The sequence below is a fragment of the Mercenaria mercenaria genome, chromosome 10 (assembly GCF_021730395.1).
Source record: "Mercenaria mercenaria strain notata chromosome 10, MADL_Memer_1, whole genome shotgun sequence".
NCBI lineage: Eukaryota > Metazoa > Mollusca > Bivalvia > Venerida > Veneridae > Mercenaria > Mercenaria mercenaria.
Window position 1 is genome coordinate 45151946 of NC_069370.1, and position 12864 is coordinate 45164809.

Sequence of the window (12864 nt, forward strand, 5' to 3'; positions counted from 1 at the left end):
AATCAAGTAATTATTGAAACATTCATATTCAAACGGCTACATCACAAGACAAAGCAAACGCATTTTCTTACTATTATTAGTTTTTTTTGACACAGTTACTAATGTAACACAGTTCTGAAATGGTTGCTACGCAACGCATTTAAGTGAATACTATCCTGTTCCTCAGTCCTCTTATGAAAGATGAAAGTCGTTCTTACCTCGCATACACTTCGTTATACAACGGCTCACATAGGATTCACAATAACATAAAAAGCGTACTGTAAATATTAAGATACATTTGTTTCTAAACATTGTATGTATTATGGTTATTGTTGATAGAGAATAAAACAAAACATGTACGTTATCAATGTTGTTGGAGCCGTTATCCTAGGTGACCTGCCGTGATAATCTTAATCTCGGCAAGAAAGTGTTATAAATATTGGTAGGTCTACCCCCGTTATGTTTATTTTCCTTTTCTTTAAAATTAGAAGTGTAATAGATAACAGTAATGATTGGGACGCAAATTCAACCAGTAAAGATGCATGATAATTGTCTTTAAAATCAGGTTATATCGTAGGTGCCAAAACTAATTCGTAGTTTCCAAACTCTTATCATTAACAGCCTATTGCCGTGCAATGATTGCCAAAGGGTACTTGTTTGATCTTTAATAAAAACAAAAGTTATAAACTATACTTATGTATCATTTTTGACTAGAAAAGGATTTTGAACACTCTTTTGTCAATAGTCCTGTTTAATTAGTCCTTTACTTTTGTATTTGTTATGCTAGAATCCGGAGTTATAGTGACTTTTTCACTGACTATGCACGGAGATTTGATCTTTACAATAACGATTTCAATTGTTATCTGGTAACATTTCAACCCCATTGAGTTTCATTGGTGTGTTCGCCACATTTTTAAAAGCCCATTGTCTCGTCATTTCCTTCCTTTTATATTATTCACAACGTGAATTTCTGAAAACTCCCGAAAGGTACAAAAATATATTAATGATTTACTTTCAAATATCTATTTAAGAGAGGTGTAAAGTACATTCACATTACTGCAAACTAGAAACTGACACTATTTTAAGAAAATGAAATATAAATGGATCTAAATTATCTTTGCCTTGAATAATTCGCTCCAATTACATATATTTAAAATTAAAGAACCTGTTCTGTTCCATAACACATTAACAACTGTCGATAGCCTGAAAAGTGCTCGACCACGTTTAGTCTTTGAACATAATTATTTACATAACTTGGAAGTTTTAATTATTATGTAAGATCGAGATCGAGACGAGTTTAACCTTACGCCAAATGATGATTTTCTTTTCTGGTTTTACGGCGCATCAACGCAGTGCATGTTATAGGGTGCCAAACAAGGCTGAAAGTTTGGTTTGACATCTCATTTACATTGCAATAAAATATGTAGGTATGGAATAAAAAAACCTTAATGAATCACAGAGATACAGCAAATCCAAGTGTTCATGACCCTATTAGTCATCTCTTATGACCATGCAAGGGAAAGGTAGTGATCCCAACTATTTTATACACAAGTTGCCTATACATGTCAAGGGTGGCCAACCCACGTGACTTTCCGGTACCGCACATATGAAAAATATCTCAATTCAGGTAACATTATTGATTATATACATTTCAGCAATAGACAAATTGGTATAAAGTAAAAAACATCAAGGACCAGAAAACGAGTGTTTTCCTTGGCCAAAAGCGATTGCCACACATTTTCAATACATTCTTCAAACACTTCGCCCAAAATCTCATGCGCATATTACCTACACATTTGAAAAAAAAAATGTTTGGACGAAGTGCTTGAGAAAGGTATTGAGAACGTCTGGGCAGCACACGTTTTGTTTTGAGGAAAGCAGACATTTTCCTGTCTTTGATGCGTATTATATCATTAAAATCAGTCAGTCAAGTAATAAAGAATTTATAAGTAAAAATGCTAATTTTAAGTAAAGTAGTCACACACAATAGATGTGAGATATTTACGCGGAGTCAGGCTCGGAATGAGAGAAGTAAGGTGGTATTTATTCATTTTGTAATTCGACGCATGGCGACCCACACGACAGTTTTGACCAACATGTATATTTAGAAATAAACCGGAATAATTCTGTGAACATACGGACTCCCTCTCTCTTTGAAGAAGCAGCCATGGACTATGAAATGCTTCATTAGGTTCTTGATCGCGATAAACATTGTACATTAGTATTCAAATGTTGACACAAATCTCCATCCTCAAACAGGCTGTACAGAAGTGATTGGACAGTTATATATTTGGCTTAATGAATATACATGTGGTAAGAAACAGACTGAATTGAGCTCAGGTTTCACCCACCGTGTGCATTTAAATCGATGTATAAAAGGTTGATATCCCTTTAAATCATACTTACAAAAATCAAATTAACGGTTTATCAATTTTACTACCTTTTCTGCGTAAAGTTCGTCGCAACCTACACTGTTACAGTAAAAATATGGCCAATGGGATTTATACATATAAATACATTCTAAATACAATGTTATTAGAACTTTAGTGTATTGTTTGTGCCTGAAGCCAACATTTATATCAGCCTTAGATCATTGCCTTTAAATTAAATGATTTTTTAGGAATAATTTGAGATAAAGTCACTTGCCATGCTTTCTATCTCTATCCAACATAGGTATGCTGGGTAAAAAGCTTTATATTTTTCTTATGTAATTAAGCTGAGGACTAAGGCAAACACTTTTGACGGAAGACCGGTAAGCCATGGAATAAGTGTACAATACCACACTTTCTAACGTGATTGAATGATACATGTAATGTGAAACAGACTGTGGATATTATAAGAATTTTAAAGTAAAAGGAATAGCGATCAATAAAATACTTGCTTCTTGCAAATTTCTTTGATCATACTATGCTTCACGTTCTTTTCTACATTTTTTATTATTTTTTACGCAGTTATCATGTACTCGAATTGAAATGGAATAAAAGGATATTTTGTAACTTAATTTGATTTTAAACTGTAAATAGCTCTTATCTGCTTAGATCTCAAATTTTATAAAGAAAGTCCAATATGAAAATTTAACTATAAATCTAAGAGACTTTAATTCAGTATATATCTTAGCTACTATTTATATGTACAGTTATTATTGAATGTTGAAACAATGAATAAACTGTTTACATATAACTTCCTTATTCTCAATAAACAATACGTTGATGTAATTATAATCATCTAATTCATTAATACGAATGAATTTATAATACATTACAAAAACTAATACCTAAAACGTATATGATATAGTTAAAAAATAAAGCAACAATAAAAAATTCGAATGAGCTCCTTGAGCAATATTTTTTCACTCTGATATGCGATGAAATGAACACAGTAACTTAAAAAGTTTGATACTTTTCGTGGCGGACAAACAATCAATGAATGGATGTTGATTCCTATGTTATATTGCTGATGAACGTTGTCAGTCTACTGTTAGGCGACACAATTTACAAAAGCTCGAATGATACATTTAGATCTTATCAGGGTGAAAAGGGAAGGTCAGATTTACTTTAACGTCGCATATCAACAACACACAACATGACCTAAAATTGTTCACTTGTTATCCAGTGGAAGGTTATTACAGAAATTTTTTTCTGTTTACATTTGACCTCTTAGTGTGACCTTGACCTTCAAGCTATTATTCCGGGTAATATTTGCGCCAATTGATATTTAAATTTATATTTGCATGACAAGGCTATTGACAGGAAAGGAAAACAAACTATTGACTTTTACTGAGTGTTGCGTAAAAACGTCCTCTTATTATAGGGAACATTTTTGCCACGTAATATTTCAAATCGAGGACAAAATTTCTAAACAAGAGACGAAATAGAACCTATTAATGCCATGTTAAGTTTTGACTGCCAACTTTAACCTACGAGAATGACACATTCTCGTATTTTGTGGCACAATAGTGCCAAGTAACATGAAAATCCCTTCATGGATTGTTAAGTTACAGACCGAACAGGAAATGCTCTGTTGGCTCACATAACACGGCCGATGTATTTACCATACCAATAAGTCAAATTAAAACTTTCGGAACTTTGCTTAAGACAAGGTCTTGAAGTTTACTGTCAGAAATACAAACTAATTATCAAATTTATTGTTCCTTCTCTTGAGAAGGAACACTTTAATTCGGTAAGTCACACTTGACTGAGCTAGTGATATCGAAAGCTGTTGTCATAACAAGCTGGCCTATCAAACTCTGTGACCTTAAAAATAACCTCTGACGTTATAAACTATTCTTTCCTTATTGAGGCGACTCCCTGACTGAATGCGTTCCGTGGGTTACATATTACTAAACTCGAGGATGATTGATTGATTCTTTTATTTTATCCAGTCTTGAAGAAAGTAACATATGTAGTGATGATAATCGGACAGCATAATGAGAATCGATTAATCGGATATAATCGGAAGGCCTTCCGAGCGATTAATCGGAAAATAATCGGACTTTGGCACTGAACCTTCTCTAACTTATTAACTCATTTGACTAACTATATTAGCATTTATTTAGCAGTAGTTATGCAATTTGTATGTGAAATTTTAGCCCTTGTATGCAGATATCATTGTGGCTAATTAAAAAGTGGAATATTTATATGATTTGCACTATTTAACGTATGTAGAACTATCAGGAGTCCCTGAGAAACTGACCATGCTGTCAGACCTATAACCCCTCAATAAAAATGCTATTTTGTCCCTAGTTGTACATTTTTATTATTGGTCCAAACTTCAATGCCCTCCAATTTGTTATTTCTAATTTTCTATTTATACTGTTTCTTGTTTATAAAATTACACATCTACCAGCCAGTACAGCTGTATATCAAAAATATTTAGAAGCACAATGCTGATATGAAATTATGAAGTAAATAAAAAACGAAGACAATTATCAAACAGGGAAACCATAATTACGAAAGTGGGTGGGGAACTATTATTTGCGGTCTTTACGGCATAATCGGCAAACGACACTCCCCATTTTTTTAATTATCTTTCACTGCTGCAATTTTACATATCTTGTAGAATCCAAACTGCTTCCACACTGGCGGTATAGTCGTCCCTGGATGGGGAATATAGCTTTGATTGTTGAATTATTATTTTGATTGAATGCATATGCTTTGCCTCCGTTTTGAAGAGTGGAAAAGAAATGAACCTAATGAGGAAATACCACCAAAAAGATATGTAACTCCCGAATAGGCTTTAAACTGACCTAAGCGTCAAATAATCGATTATGCAAGTTCATAATCGATGTCGGCGACTTTGGCTCATTAAATGATCGACAATCGATTGTCGGCGACAATCGGAACATCACTAAACATATGTACATTCAGTCGACCAGATAGACATATATCAGCAAATTTACATGTAAACAATTAAATATTATCGTTACCTTCAAATGCATGGTTAATATGTGAAAACAAACCCTATTGCGACCCTCTAATTATGCGCAACAAATTCACGCATCGAATCGTAATTGATTGACCGGGTCAATGTCTTATGCCGTTTTTACTCAACTGAAAGTGGTAACAGATTTAATTTGTTGTTGGATTTAACAATTTATGTTAAATAACTAGCGTAAATACTTACTTGACATTTTTTGACAGTATAAAACAGACATTGCAACCAAAATTTTACAAGATGGTCATTATATATTATGTGCCCTAGAAGGAACTTTTGCTATGCTTTTACTTGTTAATAAGCCGACTTAATTGTCACTGAGACGGTTTTCACGAAGTTCTAAACACATCACTAATTCGTATATAAAAACCAAGACAGTCCATTTTCTGAGTTGAACATGTAGAGTTCATCGTCATTTCTGTGTACAGTAGACTTTTGTAGCGGCATGACAGTCTGTTGCAACTGTAAATTTGTCGGTAACACATGTCAACTAAAGGATTCATCAGCTTGTAGAACTGAATGTTATTAATGCAGAGATATGCTGAAAGAAGGTAGCTAAACGAATATGAATCAGGAATATGATGAGAAGGAATTGTTTGTAAGCGATATGTCCTTTATTAATTTCAGATAAAGAATATACTTGTCACTACACAAAATATTTGAATATCTACGAATAGACACACGGATAAGCAGTGAAGCGTAATGTTAGCGGGGCAAATGCCCACAGCATTATATCGGCCAAATTTTTAATAAAGTATGGTGGCATCTTTCTGCCAACCACATATCCACTTATTCATGTAGACAGTTTTCTCTAAAAATGTCACATATCCGCTTATTATCTGGCAAGTGGCAAAATTGCGTGTTATTCAGATAATTAAGTTTACAGGACAAAACTGCCTGTCAGTGCCCACTTCTGCCACCCACATATTCACATAAATAAGTGATTATTGTGAACATTTTCATGATATCCAGTTAAAATTCGTACCCAAATTGGCGATTAACGATTAGACCTTCCGTCCCCTATACGGAATTATCACGGTATAGAATATTGAAACGGGGAGAAAATGTATAGGCGGCCGTATAGTTCAGTCGGTAAAGCATTGGAACGGTATTCCGAGGCCCTTGGTTCGAGTCCCGGTCTGGCTGCACATTTTTCTCATCCTGTGACATTTGGTGCCAACGTTGGACGGTGACGGCATTACACTGGTTAGTCTCAGACGCCTGTAATTGCTTGATTTATAAAGTACCCGCTGATATTCGCGGACAAATTTCAAAATGGTATGAAACGGGGAGAAAGCGGTCGGATAGCTCAGTCGGTAGATTACCGGAACGGTATTCCGAGGCCCCGGGTTCGAGTCTCGGTCTCTGGCTTTACCTTTTTTCTCACCCTGTGGCAGAATGAATGAGTGTATATCCTCCTTATCCCCTACCACCACCCCTAATGGTTTAATTTTGCCTATAGATAGGATTTGGATTTATAAATTTGCATAATTGTTATTTCCTTTTATGTATTTTCATTTATTCCGTAAAGATAGGGGACGATTACGGGATATTGCCAGTCATAACTGACTTTCTGACAAAAATCAAGATACCTAGTTAACGGAAGTGAATATGTGGATGGCAGTAGCGGGCACTAACAGACAGTTTCGTCCAGTTAAGATATTTCAGTAGATAACAAGCAGTTTTGTCACTTGCCAGATAATAACTGAATAAGTGACATTTTTTCGAAAAATTTCGAGATAAATAAGTGGATATGTGGTGGGCAGAAATATGCCACCATAATAAAGTGAAAAATTCATTCGTTTATTACAGTTCACTTTCAAATGATCGATATAAAATATTTCTTAATTAGATTATTGAACTTGTATGCGATGTCACTGACCTTCACTGTTCGAAATATTTGTACTAAATTTGCCACTTAAGCAGACAGTAATTCTTTTAATTTCTTAGACTTATCGTCGGTAATTTGCGTCTACAGAAACCATGACCTAAGCAAAGGCTCTATAAACTGGTAATTATGATCATAAAATTGGTTCTTGCGTAACTCCAGACTGAAGACTGAAATTCCTGATAAGTTAAAAAATGTTCGATTTTTGTTTTATATTTTCACATTAACTGATTGGCTTCAACTGACATGACTGTACTCACAACCTGACGTTTTTATGCAATAAGTGTTCATTTACACTAACATACGGTTAAAGGGTGAAACAATTAAGATTTCGTCGGGAAGAAAATGAACATCAAGCTAAAATAAATGCAAAAAATGATATTATGGTACATAGAAATTAATTTGCTGTCAACATGACCAGCTTTTTTTCCGCTTTTTATGTTCTTTGGTGTTTTAAAATGTGCACTGAAGAACGTAAACGCTTTAAACTTTTTATAATTTGATTTGAGACAGAATCATAAAAGGATTAATGGATATGTGTCACTAAGTGATGTAATTTCCTTTTATGTTTTATTACTTGTCTATTAGATGTGCATAGCATTCGTTCAATTAGAACAAAGTTAATTATTTAAATATCATTACGTTTTATATTAAATGTGTTTGATAACAAGCAGTAATCTGAATTTAAAGACTGCACTTTTAGGTAGGTGAATGCAGTGGGTTAGGAGAAACACTGTGATTCACTTTTCCGCTGTTATAATTGGAAATTCCTTTTCCGCTGTTATGACTGGAAATTAATATGCTCTTTTTAACCCTGTTTGTTAAATAAATCTACAAGAAGATCGTTAAGGAGCAAAGAACAGAACAAAGCAAAGTAACTTTGAATTCGGTCTAACTGAACTTCTCATGAAAGATTAAAGTAATGAAATGTGCAACACCCCTCAAGTCTCCTAGCACCGGCTTACAAAGACATTGAATGGACTCCATGACCCTAAAAATCAAGAAATAATACAAAAATAGTCCAGATACGGGGCCACTATTTTAGGACTGGCTAGTTGTTATAGTTAAAGGTGGTCAATCACATTTAAGCCACATTTTTTGACATTTTTTAGTTTTCATATATGCTGTGAGAGGTTTTCTTAAGGAACAAAAAGACACATTATATAGAGTTAGATCCCTATTTGGGATGTTTATTTTATTACTTTTTATGAACTTTTGTAATTACTTTCAATTAATGTAAAAGGTATTTAAAAAATTGTCTATTTCTTTTGATTTCAATATAATTTCTAGTTTTACATTTGCATTTGATAAATATTTGGATATTTTAACTACCTTAAAACAAAAGCAAGTTTTAAAACAGCATGAAGCGTCGGAATTCATCTATTTTCAATATATCTTGGTTGCACAACCAAGACAGACAAAGGGAGGTAATAATAATTTATAAACTCGCATTTCTAATTAATTTTGGCAAAACATGTACTTGTCAATGAAAATCTTTGACAACTTTAATACAATAGTGCTTATATTCATATTTTCCGTAGGCAAAATATGTTTCTTTAATTTTTACTTATTTAAACTATACCTCAAGTAATGATTCCTCAAATGAATGAACTCTACACCCTAAAAAAATTAAAACCAACAGGGGTTAGGGACAAGTAATTCTAAGTCGGTGCCCGTAAGCGCTCGGCCAGGGTGCCCTTTACTGTACATGGTATTTTAACAATATGTATAAAGAAACTTATGAAGGCTAGTAATTCGGTGATTTGTAAACACAATATTATATTTTCTAAATTGATTGACCTTAGACTTCAATTATTTTGTCATCTTATTTTGTTGTACTGATATCTTAATTACATTTATTCGACAGTCATCTTTATGTTGCAGAAAAAAATGAAAGATCGAAAGAAGGGTTTATGTATGCGAACAAAAGTATAAGGGTTACACCCTACTGTTGGCTGGCATTTCTCTAGGAACTAATCAACTATTTTCGATTATCACTTCACCACACGGTTCTTATTTAGAACACCTTACGCAATAAAGGCATCAAAGACAATTACTTTTATCATTTTCTCCTTTGTCTTGGCAGCTATCTACGTCAACATAATCGCCATCTGCTAACAAGTTAAAAAAGCAAAAGGGATAGGCAAAAATATGATAGTACTAGATATATAAGAAGTATTGCAATGTGCAGTTTCAAATCACGACCAACTGAACTTTTATGAACATTAAATTGAACTAATCTTCGAAACCTTTAACTTCAACTGACAGCTTCCGTTGCATAAATGAATTAGTTGTCGTAAAATGTTTATAACTGTATAGGCTCGAAGTGTAGTTTTAAAAGAAGTTCTGTAAGTAGTGAGTAAATATTATTTATTTATAAATTTAAATCTATGTGGCCGCCCCAAGTGAAAAATTAATGTTCAGTAGCATTTCAGCCGTTCATCGACTAGATCGGATGGCCCTCGCGCTGTTTCCTTAAGTATGGGTAGACCTTAAATGACTTTGAACCAGTTCATCTCAAAATTAATCAAGCTCCACACGACTGAGAGTTCAAAATGACTATATAGGCTAATTGACATATATACATTAATTTTTGAATTACAAGGAACACGTACTTTACTTAAAGTATAACTTAAATTCCGAATAAATGTATAAATCTCACCTTTTATGCCAGTGTATGTTTGTATGTCAAAGGATTTCCTGATTATTTTTTGACACTTCATATTCTGAATTACTGAATTAAGTAATTGTATTAAGTTTTTTTTATCAAGATATAAAATTTCCTTGTGTTCAGAAATAAACAATAGAGAATTAACGAGTCACTGTAAAACTAGGTGCAGATGTGTTTACTCATACATGATAACACTATTATTTCAGTATGTAGATTATTAAAAAATAAATTGTTTTACAAAAGAGGTTTTTATTTCCTTGTTAATCGTGAAAGTTTTTTTACGTACATTTTGATTTGATTCAAAATTGTTACTGTAGATGATTAAAAAATGTCGTACAATTTTCACATTTATTTACATCGACAATTTAGATGTAACAGAGTCATAGTACCTTATATTATTCTACAAATCAATATTTCGAATGTCATGACACGAAATAGATTTGTTATTGTGTGTTTTTGTTGTTGCTTTTTTTTTTAAAAAGCACATGTATCTCCTAAATGAATATCTGGTCATAGCACAAGTATATAGAGGGATACTTGAATGTCTTGAGGGATTAAGAAATAACTATTTCTCACCGAGAGGTAGGACATACTTTTATTTGAAAATTCCGGGTGTGCCATATCCCATATTCACGAAAGAAACATCATAATTGTCCTTTTATTTTTTGCTATTTTACGTTGAAATACGCATTTTTGCAATAAGTTTTAAGCTCAGCACAGGAAACAACGCGCATAAACGAAATTGACGTCATACGTCTTTTCATGTTATAAAGACTCACAAGATTTAATGGTCTGAGGCTTACAAATACAAAAGTACACGGATCTTACAGCGAATAAGGTAATTCTTTTGTCCGTTCTAAATAGTCAGTAATATACTAGAGGGCGTGGGCAGTGTGCATTTTCCATTACTGGTCATGAACAGACTTAACCAAACCGAGACTGCAATTTTCACTTGTTTGTCTTGTTCTCGGTGCTTCCGAGGGATATACTTTTCAGATTTTATGTAAACAAACCGATTTAATGTTTTTCTTTTCAAATTTGAACACCTTTACTGCTGTAAGGTATTTTATTATACATTTTGACAATATATGCTACATTTTATGTGTATTGAAAAAAGTTTCATGTAACGGGTTTCTCCCGTTGGGCCGGCAATCTAAATAAGTGGTCATTTCATTCACGCGCAAAATACTCAAATAAAGTATCACTGTTAATTTCGATTTATGGAAGGCCGTACACTCAATAATATTATAACGAATGTCTATGGAAAATCTAATCTACAATTTTACTTTTCTTCATTTAATATCTTGTAGCATATCGTTTAAGTCAAGTAACATTATATGAATCGGGAAATATACTATAAGAACAAAGTGCGAATACAATTTTCATTCCGTTTCGAAATTAACAATGAAAGTAGTTGTGCTCTGAACGTCATCTTAATCTAGCAAAAATTATGCCATGTTATTTGAACAAAGCAGACAAGAAATACTGCATTCTTGACATTTGAATTCGCGGTACGACCTTGATTGAACCACAGTTCATTATAGAAAATTTGCGTCAAGTTATTTCTGATTCCTTTCTGTGGGTACGAAGATACGGAACGGACACACTTTGTGACTCTCAGACAAACGGAATGGGAGAGAAAATAGACAGACAGACGACTGGACCAAAGTCAATTTGTTTCCTCCAAATTTTGGATAACATAATAATGACTGATTTAACAAAATGAACATATAGGAGAAAAATATGAAATTAACAAAACGTAAATTTAATTGGATTAGAGCATGATTGGGAATTATAGAGGGGTTTGATGCGTCATTAACTGGTTTACACTTTTCGGTATGGTAGTGTTTTTTTCAACTGACCGTTCCAAGGTGGTGATTCACTGTATTCATTTGCTGTGTCCACATTGTGAGTTATTGTGATCGCTCGATGTCTGTCGTCGCTCGATGTCTGTCGTCTGTCAACATTTAGCTTGTGCGATAGAGGTTGAATTTTTCACTTGATCTTTGAAATTTGGTCAGAATTATTGCCTTGATAAAATCTACGACAAATTTGAATATGGGTTATCTGAGGTTAAAACTAGGTCACTAGGTCAAATCAAAGAAAACCCTTGTGTATGCAATAAGGACTGCATTTTGCACTGGATCTTTATTAAATTTGACCAGAATGTTTGTCTGGATGAAATCTAGGTCAAGGTCAAAATGGGTGATCTGGAGTCAAGAACTAGGTCACCCGGTCAAATCAAAGGAAAACTTTGTGTACGCAGTAGGGACTGCATTTGACATGGATATTCATGAAATTTAGTCAGAATGGTTGCTTTTATAAAATCTAGGTCAATTTTGAATATGGGCAATCTGGAATAAAAAACTAGGTCACTAGGTTAAATCAAAGAAAATCATTGTGTATGCAATAGAGACTGCCTTTGACACTGGATCGTCATGAAATTTGATCAAAATGTTTGCCTGGATGCAATCTAGATCGGGTTGGAATATGGGTGATCTGGGTCACCCGGTCAAATCAAAGAAAACATTTGTGAATGCACTAGGGGCTACATTTTAACAGGATGTTCATGAAATTTGATTAAAATGTTTGTTTTGATAAAATCTAGGTCAAGTTCAAATATGGGTCATGCTGGGTCAAAGACTAGGTCACCTGGTCAAATCAAAGTATAACCTTGTGTATGCAATAGGGGCTGCATTTTTCACTGGATCTTCATGATATTTGATCAGAAGGTTTGTCCTGTTTAAGATACGGTCTTGAAATTTGGAAGACATGTACAGTTATGCACACCGATCTTTAAGCTGACTTTCAGTGAACATAAAAGTGACCTAATGACCTCCTTTCTTAATATTTTAGCATAAGTTTGACATTTGAAACATGTTCACACAATTGG